Genomic DNA, 12493 nt, shown 5'->3' on the forward strand with positions numbered 1-12493 from the left:
AGCTATTAACAAAGAAGTTTTTCTTTTGGTCATCCACATTCCAGTCTTAGAAATGGAATCTCTATTAGTCAGGATGAGCTAGGTTATTTGGTAGTGACATATGAGCCCCTAAGTTTCTTCTCTCTTACTTATGCTGTGTCTACTATGGGTTGGCTGCATCCCTGTTTCATGTCATCTTCACCGCAGGATCCAAGCTAATATAAAAGCCTTTTCACTTGAAAATTGCCAATAGTTGTGGAAGCAGGAAACGATAGATGGCAGAGCATGCATTTCTCTGCAAGCTTCTACTTGAAGTAATAATATATGTCCTTTTCCACAGTCCATTGATCAAAGCAAGTCATATTTTTTTCCTGCATTTAACAGGGTGAGGATATTTAATCTTCCTAGAGGAAAGACAGCACATTTTTGTGGATAAGACAATCTATGACAGCATTGAAATTGTTACATTTTTGGCCCTGGCCGGTTGGCTCAGTGGTAGAGCCTCGGCCTGGCGTGCAGAAGTCCCGGGTTCGATTCCTGGCCAGGGCACACAGGAGAAGCGCCCATCTGCTTCTCCACCCCTCCCCCTCTCCTTCCTCTCTGACCCTCTCCTCCCCTCCCGCAGCCGAGGCTACATTGGAGCAAAGATGGCCCGGGGCGCTGGGGATGGCTCCTTGGCCTCTGCCCCAGGCGCTAGAGTGGCTCTGGTCGCAACAGAGCGACGACCCCGGAGGGGCAGAGCATCGCCCCCTAGTGGGCAGAGCGTCGCCCCCTGGTGGGCAGAGCGTCGCTCCCTGGTGGGCGTGCCGGGTGGATCCTGTTCCAGTGCATCCGGGAGTCTGTTTGTCTCTCCCCATTTCTAGCTTCAGAAAAATACAAAAAAAAAAAAAAAAAAAATTGTTACATTTTCTACAAGTGATCTTGAGAAGAATATTTTAAAGCTCTAAGTCAAAGATTTTACTCACCAAAAATTGTATCAAAACAATGTTGGGAAAGAAACTCATGCTCTGAGAAATAGTTTGTAGTTTAGTGTAAGGCAGTTTCCCTCAAGTATGGTTATAGGAGCACTATCATTCCTTGTTGCTTGTCTAGGTCCACTCCACTCAATGGCTCCCCTTTTGCCCTGGTGCCAGGGTTAACCACCCAGCCTCTTCCCTGAGCACCGCAGGGCAGCAGTACCAATATGTATCTGCCAGTGGGGCCACTGGGTTTTGTTGGTCTCTGTCCCTTTATTCTGGCCCAGTTCTCTCCATGAGCAATGAAAATAATGCTGGTTTAATGTAAAATAGTTTGCAGTATTTTCTTTCTTTGAGAAATTTCTTTTTACAAACAGAAGCAACTCCTCCCCTCTTTTTTCTTAGAATATGCATTCTTGGTAAGGATAGTTAAGGAGTACCTGACAGGTACTTAGCTGTGGTTCTCTCAGGAATTGGCAAGTTATTGAGCTTTTCACTTGATATATGATAGGTTCTATACAAGCTCTGAGCTATTCAGATTACATAAGGGAAGTAATAGAATGGAAAATCCAAAACATAATTTATATTTATAACTTTCAAATGATCTTTGTTTTCAGTACATTTATGTTCTTAACAAAATTTGATGTTACTAGTGTTAAAATTAGTTTGTCTCCCTAGAGGAGACTATAGTATGTGTAGCAAATTGGTGACTAGATAGTTTTTCCTCAGCCTTCCTCTCTTGTCATTTCTGCTTTTATAATAAATCGTCTATAACCCATCTAGAACATCCACCATTATTGTTCACATGAATTTTCTTTTCTCCTTCAGTAGAGGTAGATGCTTTAGATTTTTCCTGTGGCAACATTTGCCCCATAAAATATCTGTTTTATGATAACTCTGATAACCTTGTTCTAAAGCTTGCTGGTGGGTTAAACAAATCTAATACAGGTGATAGTGAATTAAAAGTTTTTTTCCTCTAATGTAATGCATTTGCCTTTGCAAAAACATTTTTCTGAAGATCGTACCTTCATCTCTGTCAGTACAAAAGTGGAAAATTTGTTGCACATTAACATCTAGGTGTGTGTGAACATGGTAATCACTTATCAATTTATTTGTTTGCCATACTAATAGAGTCCAATCCTCCCACCTACTCATTGTTTATTTGTTGACTACCAAATATGTACTAGCAACGAGAGTAACAAAGATATCAATAGCTTTTGCTCACCAGAGGGAAAATGGAAACAACTGAGTGTGGAAGGAGGTACGTGAAGAAATGAAACAATTAGATAGACCCTGTAATGGTGGAAGAAATGAAGTACTGTGGGAGCATTGGTATCTAAAGAGGTCCTGGAGGGCTTGCTAAGGGAGGTCATTCTGCTGAGTCTTGAGGCATGGATAAGAATTGTTCAAGGGGAAATAAAGGAGGACAAAAGAGACTATCTAAGAAGGGGTGACACTGTGTTAGAGTACAGAGGAGAGAAAGAGGGGAGACTTTTTCAAGAAGTTGTTTGCAATCTGGCTTGGAGAATGTATGCATAGATAGAGAAGCTGGGAAATGAGATTGGAAAGGCAGAGACCAGATGAAGAGGGAAAGCAACTAAAGCATTTTGAATGTGGTAGAGATTTGTGCTTTAGAAAGATCACCCTTTCAATTGTATAAAATTTGCATGCCAGTGAAAAATTGACCTTAGATTAAGAAAAAGATGTTACAGAATCCTAAAACACACCAAACAAAGATAATAGTCAATTATCAATAAAATCATTTAACTTTTAAGTAATAGCTAATAGTTATTTGAAATTTACTTTGAACAAGGCTCATAGGTTGCATTTTCTAATTTAATTCTCACAAGAACCATGGGGGGTAGGTAATTACTATCTCCATTTTACAGTTGAGGTATATTATACCCAGAGAAGTTAAATAATTGGCTATATAAATTGAAAAAGTGATGGAACCATGTATTCAAATTATAATCAACCACTAATCCAATGCTGCTGTCACAATCCTTTTTTCTCCTCTCCACTTTCAGAATTCATATTGAGGACACAGGCAGGAAAATGTATCTATAGATATACTTCTTTAAAGAAGAACTATTCTGGTTCAGTGTTCTGTGCAGACTCTTAGTTTAAGGATCAAACAGTAGAATTTAGATTGGGTGGAAAAAATAATTTAAGAAGATGGAGAATTGAAGGGGGGCAGTAAGCTCAATTCTCGTGATTGTAAATCTTTGCTGAGAACAATTTATGTATAAGTAGAAGAATGATGATAACAGAGATGACAAAAAAGTGTGATTTATGAGCAAACTCAGAAAATTCATTTATGGCACAGATCACACCAAAAGTTAAAAAAATTCCACATAGTGTTTAATTAACAAGGTTCATAGGTTGCATTTTCTAATTTAATTCTCACAAGAAAACGAAGGATTACTGCTCTTGATTAACATATACCAAAGAAAGAAAGAAGAGAGGAAAAGCCTCAGAGCAGGGGACAGGAAAATATTTGGCTGAGAGAACTATGAACGCCACATATTTTAAAATGTAATTCCATGAGAGCCATACAATGACCCGTGTACATTACGCAGTATCCAATAAAAATTTGGTGTTGTCCCGGATGACAGCTGTGATTGGCTCCAGTCACCAGCAATCATGAACATGAGTGGTAGGAAATGAATGGATTGTAATACATGAGAATGTTTTATATTTTTAACATTATTTTTTTAATTAAAGATTTGTCTGTGAGCCAGATGCAGCCATCAAAAGAGCCACATCTGGCTCGTTAGCCATAGGTTCCTGACCCCTGCCTCAGAGTATTATGGATAGATTTTGGTCATTCTCCCATATCTTCTTTGATGCCTGCTTGTTTATATAGTGTTAGTTTTGAAGCATAAAAAATTCATTAAATTTTCTACAGCCAATAAAATATTTTATGCCTGTTCAAACACTTTCTTGCTAGTGATATTTATCTAACATATTGAAAAATTATTTTAACTTCAGAAAATCAGTTTTCTTTATCAAATTGTCATTGCTTCAGGTAGCAGAACAATGAACATTTATCATTTATTTTCTGCATTTCTGAACATCTGTCAGGACACTATGTGAAAATATATTAATATTTCTTCTATAGTGCATTTAAGTGGTACATTTCAAGCTACAGTGTGGTTTAACTTTCTACATATAAATATCTCTAGCTTTTAGGGTATAATAAAAAAAGATGATACGTTTTTAAAATCACCTGCTCTGAAAAGTGTGTAAGTACCAACAAAATCATTTACCTTATGATAAATATGAATGTAAAAATAGCTTTTATTTACTGTGTAGTTTATATCTTAAAAAGAAGAATGAGATGTTATGTTAATTGTTTGCTCTTTATTCATTATGATTCCACTGATTTCTATTGGATCATCCAACTGAAGATGTTTACAGATTGCAATTGAAGTATTCTTCCTGAATAGAAATTCATTTCAAGGACCATTGAAAATGAAATTCTACTTCAAATAGTTTTGAGGCATCTATTTCATTTCTTGTAAGGTCTGCTATATATTTCATGTCAAATAATGCAAGATATAGCCTATTAGTTCCTTACTATTTAAGTAAGGTGGTACTCGATTTAAACCTGGTAAACCACATATACTACAGTTTTATTTTGTTTAGCTATGATTTCATACTATGTTAATGTGACATGCTTCTATAATATTTCATATAATTTATTTTATTATTCCAATAACTATGAAAATAAAATCTTTACTTCAGAAAACTCAAAGACAGAGAAAATGTATCTTTCTTTAAAAAATGAAAAGAACACTTAAAATTATCTTTATTTACCAGAAGAACATAATAGAACCAGATTTTTTAAGAAATTAACTTTAAAGGAAAATGTAGGCAGAAAATTTCTTGAAAGAAAATCAGGCTTTATATTTCAGTGATTACCTACATATTGCAAGAAGATCATATTTGGTGAATAAAATATCAAAATAAAAATCTCCTTTAAAACTCAGTAAGTATTCTAAATGTTTTATTCACATGTCATTGAGAATTATAGTAAAACACTGTTTTCATTTTTTTTAGTGCAACAATTTAGCTCAGACTATGCCCCTAAAGCATATGTTTACACCTACCAACAATCACTTATCATGCCTTTTCTGGTAGAAATATAATTTTTACTTCAAAGGAGAAATTGGTAATTCAACCAATTTTATCTGCTTTTAGTAAAAATCACCTGATATTTAATGAAAGTGACACAAAGAAACTGGAGAATCATGGCTATCTTTATTAATTTGATCATACTCATGGTTTCATGGGTATATACGTATGTCAAAAGTTAGCAAAATTTTTACTGTAAATATGTGCAGTTCTTTTATGTCAACTATATTTCAAAAAATGTGTTGAAAATGAAAGTACTAGTATAGCAATATCAAGCTCATGTAGAGATTTAACCTTTTAAAATAATTTCATTAATTGTTTACAAGATTAAGAGACAATTCATGGGTCTTTTGCAATTCTGTATATTTTATGAGCAGAAGCCCAGGCTACCTTTGTCCCAAGCCATTTGTTGATGGTTGTTTTTTTAATTTATTTATTTTATTTTTTATTTTTCTGAATTTGGAAATGGGGAGGCAGTCAGACAGACCCCGCATGCGCCCAACCAGGATCCACCCGACATGCCCACCAGGGGGGCTCTGTTGCAACCAGAGCCATTCTAGCTCCTGAGGCAGAGACTATAGAGCCATCCTCAGTGCCTGGGCCAACTTTGCTCCAATGGAACCCTGGCTGCAGGAGGGGAAGAGGGAGACAGAGAGGAAGGAGAGGGGGAGGGGTGGAGAAGCAGATGGGCGCTTCTCCTGTGTGCCCTGGCCGGGAATTGAACCTGGGACTCCTGCATGTCAGGCCAACACTCTACCACTGAGCCAACCAGCCAGGACCTTGTTGATGGTTTTAATAGTGAACAGCCTTGAGAATATAGATGTATCTCTCTCTGGGCAAGGGCTAGGGCTTGTTACTGTCTGGTATAACAAAGATAATGTATTCCTCTGGGGAAAAGGACAGGCACGCTTACCGCCCATCATAAAATATCTGGGTTCCAAATGCATGGGCTTTCTCTCTGTAAGGCAACCCATGGCATGTACTTTCTTGATATCACCCTTAGAAATCAAGGTGTGGTGATATGATGCAAATGATGATACTTCACTTAAAATATTGTTGTGAGAAATGAACTAACCTTTCTCTTTGACACAGGAATGTCTGTGCCAGTCTTTGTGGAACAATGGCTGCTTAACTTGTTAACTTTCATGTTTAGTTAAATCTCAGATATGTCAGGTTCTTGACAGTTTTGGTTATGAGGATGAAATGCTAAAAGAGACATCACTTCTTGGAAGAAGAAGAAAGAAGATCTCAATGACTGATAAATAGGATCAGGGAGCTCTATGAGAAATTGATAATGGACATGTTGAACAAACTGAATGGTCAATTGGGCAATCAGTGATCTTTCACTTTACTGACAGTTAATAAGGAGGAATTTGGAAAGTTGTAACAGGCTTTGTACTAGGAACTAAATTGAAAGAAACTTTCTGGATGGCTCTTTGGTTGTTTCTAACTTTCCTCTAGATGTGAGGAGTTTCTGTCAATCTGGTGGCCAACCTCAGGTCCAACCCATTGTAATAACTATTATTAAAATTCACTCCTTGTGGGACCAGAAAGTTCTGACCCCTACCTCACAACAGTTATAGAAGAACACTTCCACTGGTTATCAAAAAAGGGAGATTTATAACTCTTATGGGAAGAAATCAGACAAATATCTAGTGCCCCACATCCTCAAATGTCATGTCATTGAACATAATTTTGTTATGATGTTGATGAGATGCCTAGGACATTAAATCTTCTGTATATTAATTAGCCTATGGTAAATTTGAATTTGTTTCACTTAAAGTCACAAAAACTATTGATGACATCAAGCAAGAACTTAGTCTATCTACTTGGTTGGTTAACATAACAAATGAGAGGGCAAGGGATGTAATGCTTGTTAAAGAAGAATGGCAACAGCAGGGCCATCACATATCTAGTCTTAGTGACTCCTGAAGTCTATGTGCCAATCTTAGACTCATTCAGACATGAAAATGAAAATCTTCAGAATTTTTTTTCCCTAGTAGTTTTTGGTTGTTATAAGGGATCCTTAGGCTTTTGAGGAGGAATTTCCCTGAGATAGACAAATTCCTGTGGGAAATCAGACTTGAGGCATTAACAAGTATTTAAGCTTTTATTGGTTTGGTTCAAAATGGATTTAAAATTCTGATGGTGACCCATTGGAGAATGAGAAACTGAACTAAATTCTTAGATAAATCTTTTTTTGTTTGTTTGTTTGCTTTATTTCTGTATTTTTCTGAAGTGAGAAGTGGGGAGGCAGAGAGACAGACTCTCGCATGCACCTGACTGGGATCCACCCGGCATGTCCACCAATGGGCGATACTGTGCCCATCTGGCGCATTGTTCTGTTGCATACGGAGCCATTCTAGCTCCTAAGGCGGAGGTCATGGAGCCATCCTCCACACCTGGGTCAACTTTGCTCCAATGAAGCCTTGGCTGTGGGAGGGGAAGAGAGAGATAGAGAGAAAAGAGAGGGGGAGGGGTGGAGAAGCAGATGAGCACTTCTGTGTGCCCTGTCTGGGAATCAAACTGGGACTTCCAACCTGCTGGGTGGATGCTCTACTGCTGAGCAAACTGGGCAGGGCTTTTAGATAAATCTTTATGGTTCACCATGCAGCCTTAGAAAACTCCTTCATCCCTTATATTGAAAATAAGTTATGAGGTATTACCTTGGTAATGGAGCAGCAGATGCCCCAAGTTAAGGTGAAATTTTAAAAAGTGACTGTTGTGTGTCGGGATGGAGTCAGGCAAGAGGCATAACCCAGTGGCCCCAAGTAGAATGCAATTTTTGTGTGGTTGTTAAGTCAAGGAATCTCTAATACTGAAATAGATGGCATCAGTCATGAGGATCTTGCCACCTGATATAGGGTGATGGAAAGCATTAGAAGTTCTTTGGTTAAGCCATGAGCTATGATACTCAAAATGGAAAATAAATGAGTCTTGCTTACTGGTACAGAATGAATTTTTTCCTTCACACCTCCCCATAAAACTCTTTCCCACTCTTCTGTCTTTTCTACTCTCCATCTCCACATCAGGTCATTCATGAAGAAATATGAATAAGGATGAGGCTGAGAACAGCTAGAATAAGCTACAGATCAAGCTTTCTTTATTCAGATCATCATTGTTTCCTGAATCTATCATTGTCCTAGACATGGCAACATACCTATTAATCATAAGATTTGGGCATAAAATAAATAATTCTATGTTTCTGATGCAGAGGTTACATCTACATAGAACATTTTAACTCTTGCAGAAAGTAAACTCTTCTGTCCCTCAATAAAGGAAGCTGCAGTATATGGGGTTGGGGACCTCAACCATTTCTGGTAGGCTGACTATATCTTATTGTGTCCCCACTGTTGACACTTTACAGGTTATATAATTGCTGTTTCTATCTGATTAGCTGAGTCAAGCCACACCATTGTGGTTCTTGAAAAAAAGTTGGGTTATATACTTGGCTTTCTGGACCATCTGCCACTATGAAAGTGATGTTCATTTTGTCACAAAAGCCACTCAATAGTGATTTGATTGTCTATGTTATGAAGGGCTTTTTCTGCCTCCTGCTATCCACAGAAATTGTTGAATGTTAGAACAGTCTCATCAAAACTTGGCTTAAAAACATTTCAAATTTTACCTTCCTTATCTTCTTATGGCTCATATACCCGAGTAAGGCAGTTTGGTTATTGAATGTAGCTGTCTCCAAAAAGGGATCATCTCATTTCCTTCCTGGGCAATGATCAGGTAGTGAGGGTATTGTATAGATCTATTTTGAAAATTAAGGATTCTTTATGACTATTCCTGTACACCATGCCTTTCAATCCCCAGACAGCAAGCCTAGATCAGCTTTTATTATAATGTGAGAGGCCACTCAGCCCAAAGGAGGTCTAAGGATTCAAGCTAAATTCTTATTCTGCCACTTGGATTTCCTTATTCAATCAGCATGGTCCTAGATTATAAAGATAATGACCACTTTGTTGCATACACTGCTTGCCAAATTTACCTACCTGGATTAATCCCTTGGATCAAATAAAAAGATCAAGCATAAACTTGAGAAAAGCACCTAGAACAAAATGTCTTAGGTCAGTAGTTGCCAAACTTTTTAAATGAAGATCCAAGAGTAAGCATTTTCATCTTTGCAGGCCAAAGCTGAGTTTAGTCACACCATTGTGGTCCTTGAAATTAATTTGTGTCATTTACTTAGCTTTCCAGACCATTTGAAGTCTGACAGTGATTTTTTTTTTCCACAAAAGCTACTTAGCAATGAGCTAAAGGCTAAAGTATTCTGAACTCTGACATTGAGGTAGAAAAATGATAGTACATAATACATAAATGAATGGCCATGGTTGTGTCCCAATATTTTAAAAACTGATGGCATACCAGATTTGGTTTGTAGGCCATGATTTGCTAAACCCTGATATATAGGATTTATTTAGTTGGTATTTCAGGAACACTGGGAGATATGGTGAAGACCAGCAAAGATTGTTTTCATCCTGCTACTTAGCAGGCTTAATTAAATGCTATATGAGATAAGTTGAACATGTTTGAGTCTAGCTTTTGCTGATCAAATTAATCATCATGGCTGATGGACTGTTGTACTTACAGGAACATTTTTCCAAAGCTAAGACAATGTAGAAATGAGAAAAAATTCTGCAAGATAATTCTTCAAGGGTTTCTTATATTTTTGTAAGCAGAGTCACTAGTTTACTTTGTTCTGAAATATTTATTTGAGGAGCTTTGTATAGCTAACAACCTTGGAAAAGAGAGGTAATATCTGCCAATAGAGCAAAGTTTGCTTACTGTTCAGTAAAATAAAAACAAAGTCTTCTTCTTGAGGAAAGAGCAGGTAGGCTTTATAGTTCCTTATAAAATTTTTGGATTCTCTAATTTTAAGGTTCTTTTTCTATAACAACCCACTGTATAAGCATCACTGGTCCTTTTCTCATTGGCCTTGGAAATTAAGGTTTGGGATGGTGGTATAAATACTGATACTCTAGCTATTGCTATTGCTGTGATGAGGAAACTGTTCTTTGTCTCTGAGAAAGAGTTTTCATGTTTTCTGTCAGTATTGGTAAAATTGGTGGGCTAACTTGTTAGCCTGCAACTAGAGTAACATCTCAGACCTAGATTTTGACATTTTCTATAAAAAACTTAAAAAAGACCACATCCAAATCTTATATGAATTTTTACACAATAATTTATCACCTGTTTGATACGTTAAACTTAAAATTTTTTTTTAAAATGTTTATTTTATTGATTTTAGGCAGAGAGAAAGGAGAGAAAGAGAGATAGGAACATCAATCTGTTCCTTTATGTGCCCTGATCTGGGATCAAACTGGCAACCAACTGAACTATCTGGACAGGGTGATATATTAAATGTTATTTTTAAATCAGCTTTTAAAGAAATAAACTTAAATGTGTCTAACCAGAATCAAAGACTTATCAGTTAAACCAGTTGTCTTTTAATGGTAACAAGTGTTTAAAATGGGATATCCAAGATATGACTCTATAAAAAGAACAAGGAAATAGGAGGCAGCTGGCTTGAGGATGAGATGAGGCTTTGTCACAAATTGGTATTTATTATTTGATTGAGGAGTTCAGACCACCTGACGAGGCTTCAGGGACGTCATTTGCAAAGCAAAGGGGTTAAGTGAGATTGTTTTTGTAGCTTTCTAGTGTGAGATTAAATTACTCCCTCTGAGACTGCTTCTTCTCTCTGAGCAGTTTTTCTTATAGTATAGATTTGAGAGGCCAGATTCTTTGCATATCAAAAGAAATTGCTTTTGTCTACATTGCTTTTCAGATCTTTTTTTCTTCTCGAATAAGTGTCAACCTAAAAGTTTTTTTGTCAACCTGCAAAATATGGAAAGTATAAGCTCTTTTCATTCTTTGTATTTTTTTTGTCATAAATTAGGCTTTGTGGAAAGTGCTGTTACCATGGTGATAACCACTAAGTAAATGTAAAGAAAGAGCAGGTAGGCTTTATAGTTCCTTATAAAATTTTTGGATTCTCTAATTTTAAGGTTCTTTTTCTGTAACAACCCACTGTACACGTAAGTATCACTGGTCCTTTCCTCATTGGCCTTGGGAATTAAGGTTTGGAATGATGGTACAAATGCTGATACTCTAGCTACTGCTATTGCTGTGAAGAGGAAACTGTTCTTTGTCTCCGAGAAAGAGTCCTCTATTTAAAATAGAAATTATGCATTCATCACACATCAAATATGCACTAGATTCATTGCCTTTTTTTGCATTAGAAGTACCTGACAATAATGCCAAGTTTATTACAGCTTCTTCTTAAAGGGAGTGATGACTAGTGATAAGAATTTTTTTCCAATATATAATGGAATATGTGAAGATTAAAAACTGAGACGTTTGTGAATTTAAGGAATCTAAACTATATAGTTATGGGAAAGTATATACTATCTGAAATGTGTTAGGTTCTTCCAGGAAGAAGTCATAGAGGATCAAAAAGAATATTTATTTGAGGCACGTCTGACCTCCAGGAGGTCGTGTCTTAAGGACAATCTTCCAGAGCAAAGGTAGGGAGAGTTATACATATAGGGAATGGTTGGTGCTGGCTGCTGGCATCCCATTAGGCTTGTGCATCTGTCTGGCTGGTGTTCCCACAAATGTTCACAAATGTTCTTTTGTGCCCTCAGAGATGGAATGTTCCTTTCAGCCTGAGGTTAGAACTTACAGAAACTATCCTGATTCATTTCTAGTAAGTTATTTTTACAACTTGACTGAAACTGGCTTGAGGCTAGACCATTGTGATTTCCTTGGGGTCAGTTATTTTTGTTGTCTTAACTGAAACTGGCAGCTACTGGGGACAACTTTTAGCTTAGGCCTAACAAGTCCCCCACTGATATCTGTGGAACTAATCTTAGCAATATGGCTGAAGGTCTGTCTTCTGTAACTTCTTCATGCTGAGTTACAGACATAGAGCTGTCCCTGTTTGAGGGGAGTTATTATTGTCTGGCAGGTGCTGGGAAGGGAGATGATGATGCTGGTGAGTGTAGACCCACATTGCTAGGGCTAGGATGGGTTGTTTGTTTGTTAAGGCTTGTCCTAGAACTTGGATGCCACATTGGACAATGGATAAGAGAAAGTAGATAATGCAAGGCCCGAAGAATAGTAGGAGGATTAGAGTAGTGAGAGGTCATAGCAGGGGTAGGAATCAGGTGGCATTAGGGAGCCAAGAGGTGGCTTCTTGGTTTCTTTGGTTACATTTCTGTAACCATTCACCCTGTTCATAGATTTTCATATGTTAGTTTCTACAAGTACTGAGTTGCTCTGTAAGTGCAGCAGGTCTATTTTTTTTTAATTTTTTATTTATTCCCTTTAGAGAGGAGAGAGAAAGGGAGAGAGAGAGACAGAGAGGGAGAGAGAGGAGAGAGAGACAGAGAGAGAAGGTAGGGAGGAGCTGG

Source organism: Saccopteryx bilineata, chromosome 4 (assembly GCF_036850765.1).
Source record: "Saccopteryx bilineata isolate mSacBil1 chromosome 4, mSacBil1_pri_phased_curated, whole genome shotgun sequence".
Taxonomy (NCBI): domain Eukaryota; kingdom Metazoa; phylum Chordata; class Mammalia; order Chiroptera; family Emballonuridae; genus Saccopteryx; species Saccopteryx bilineata.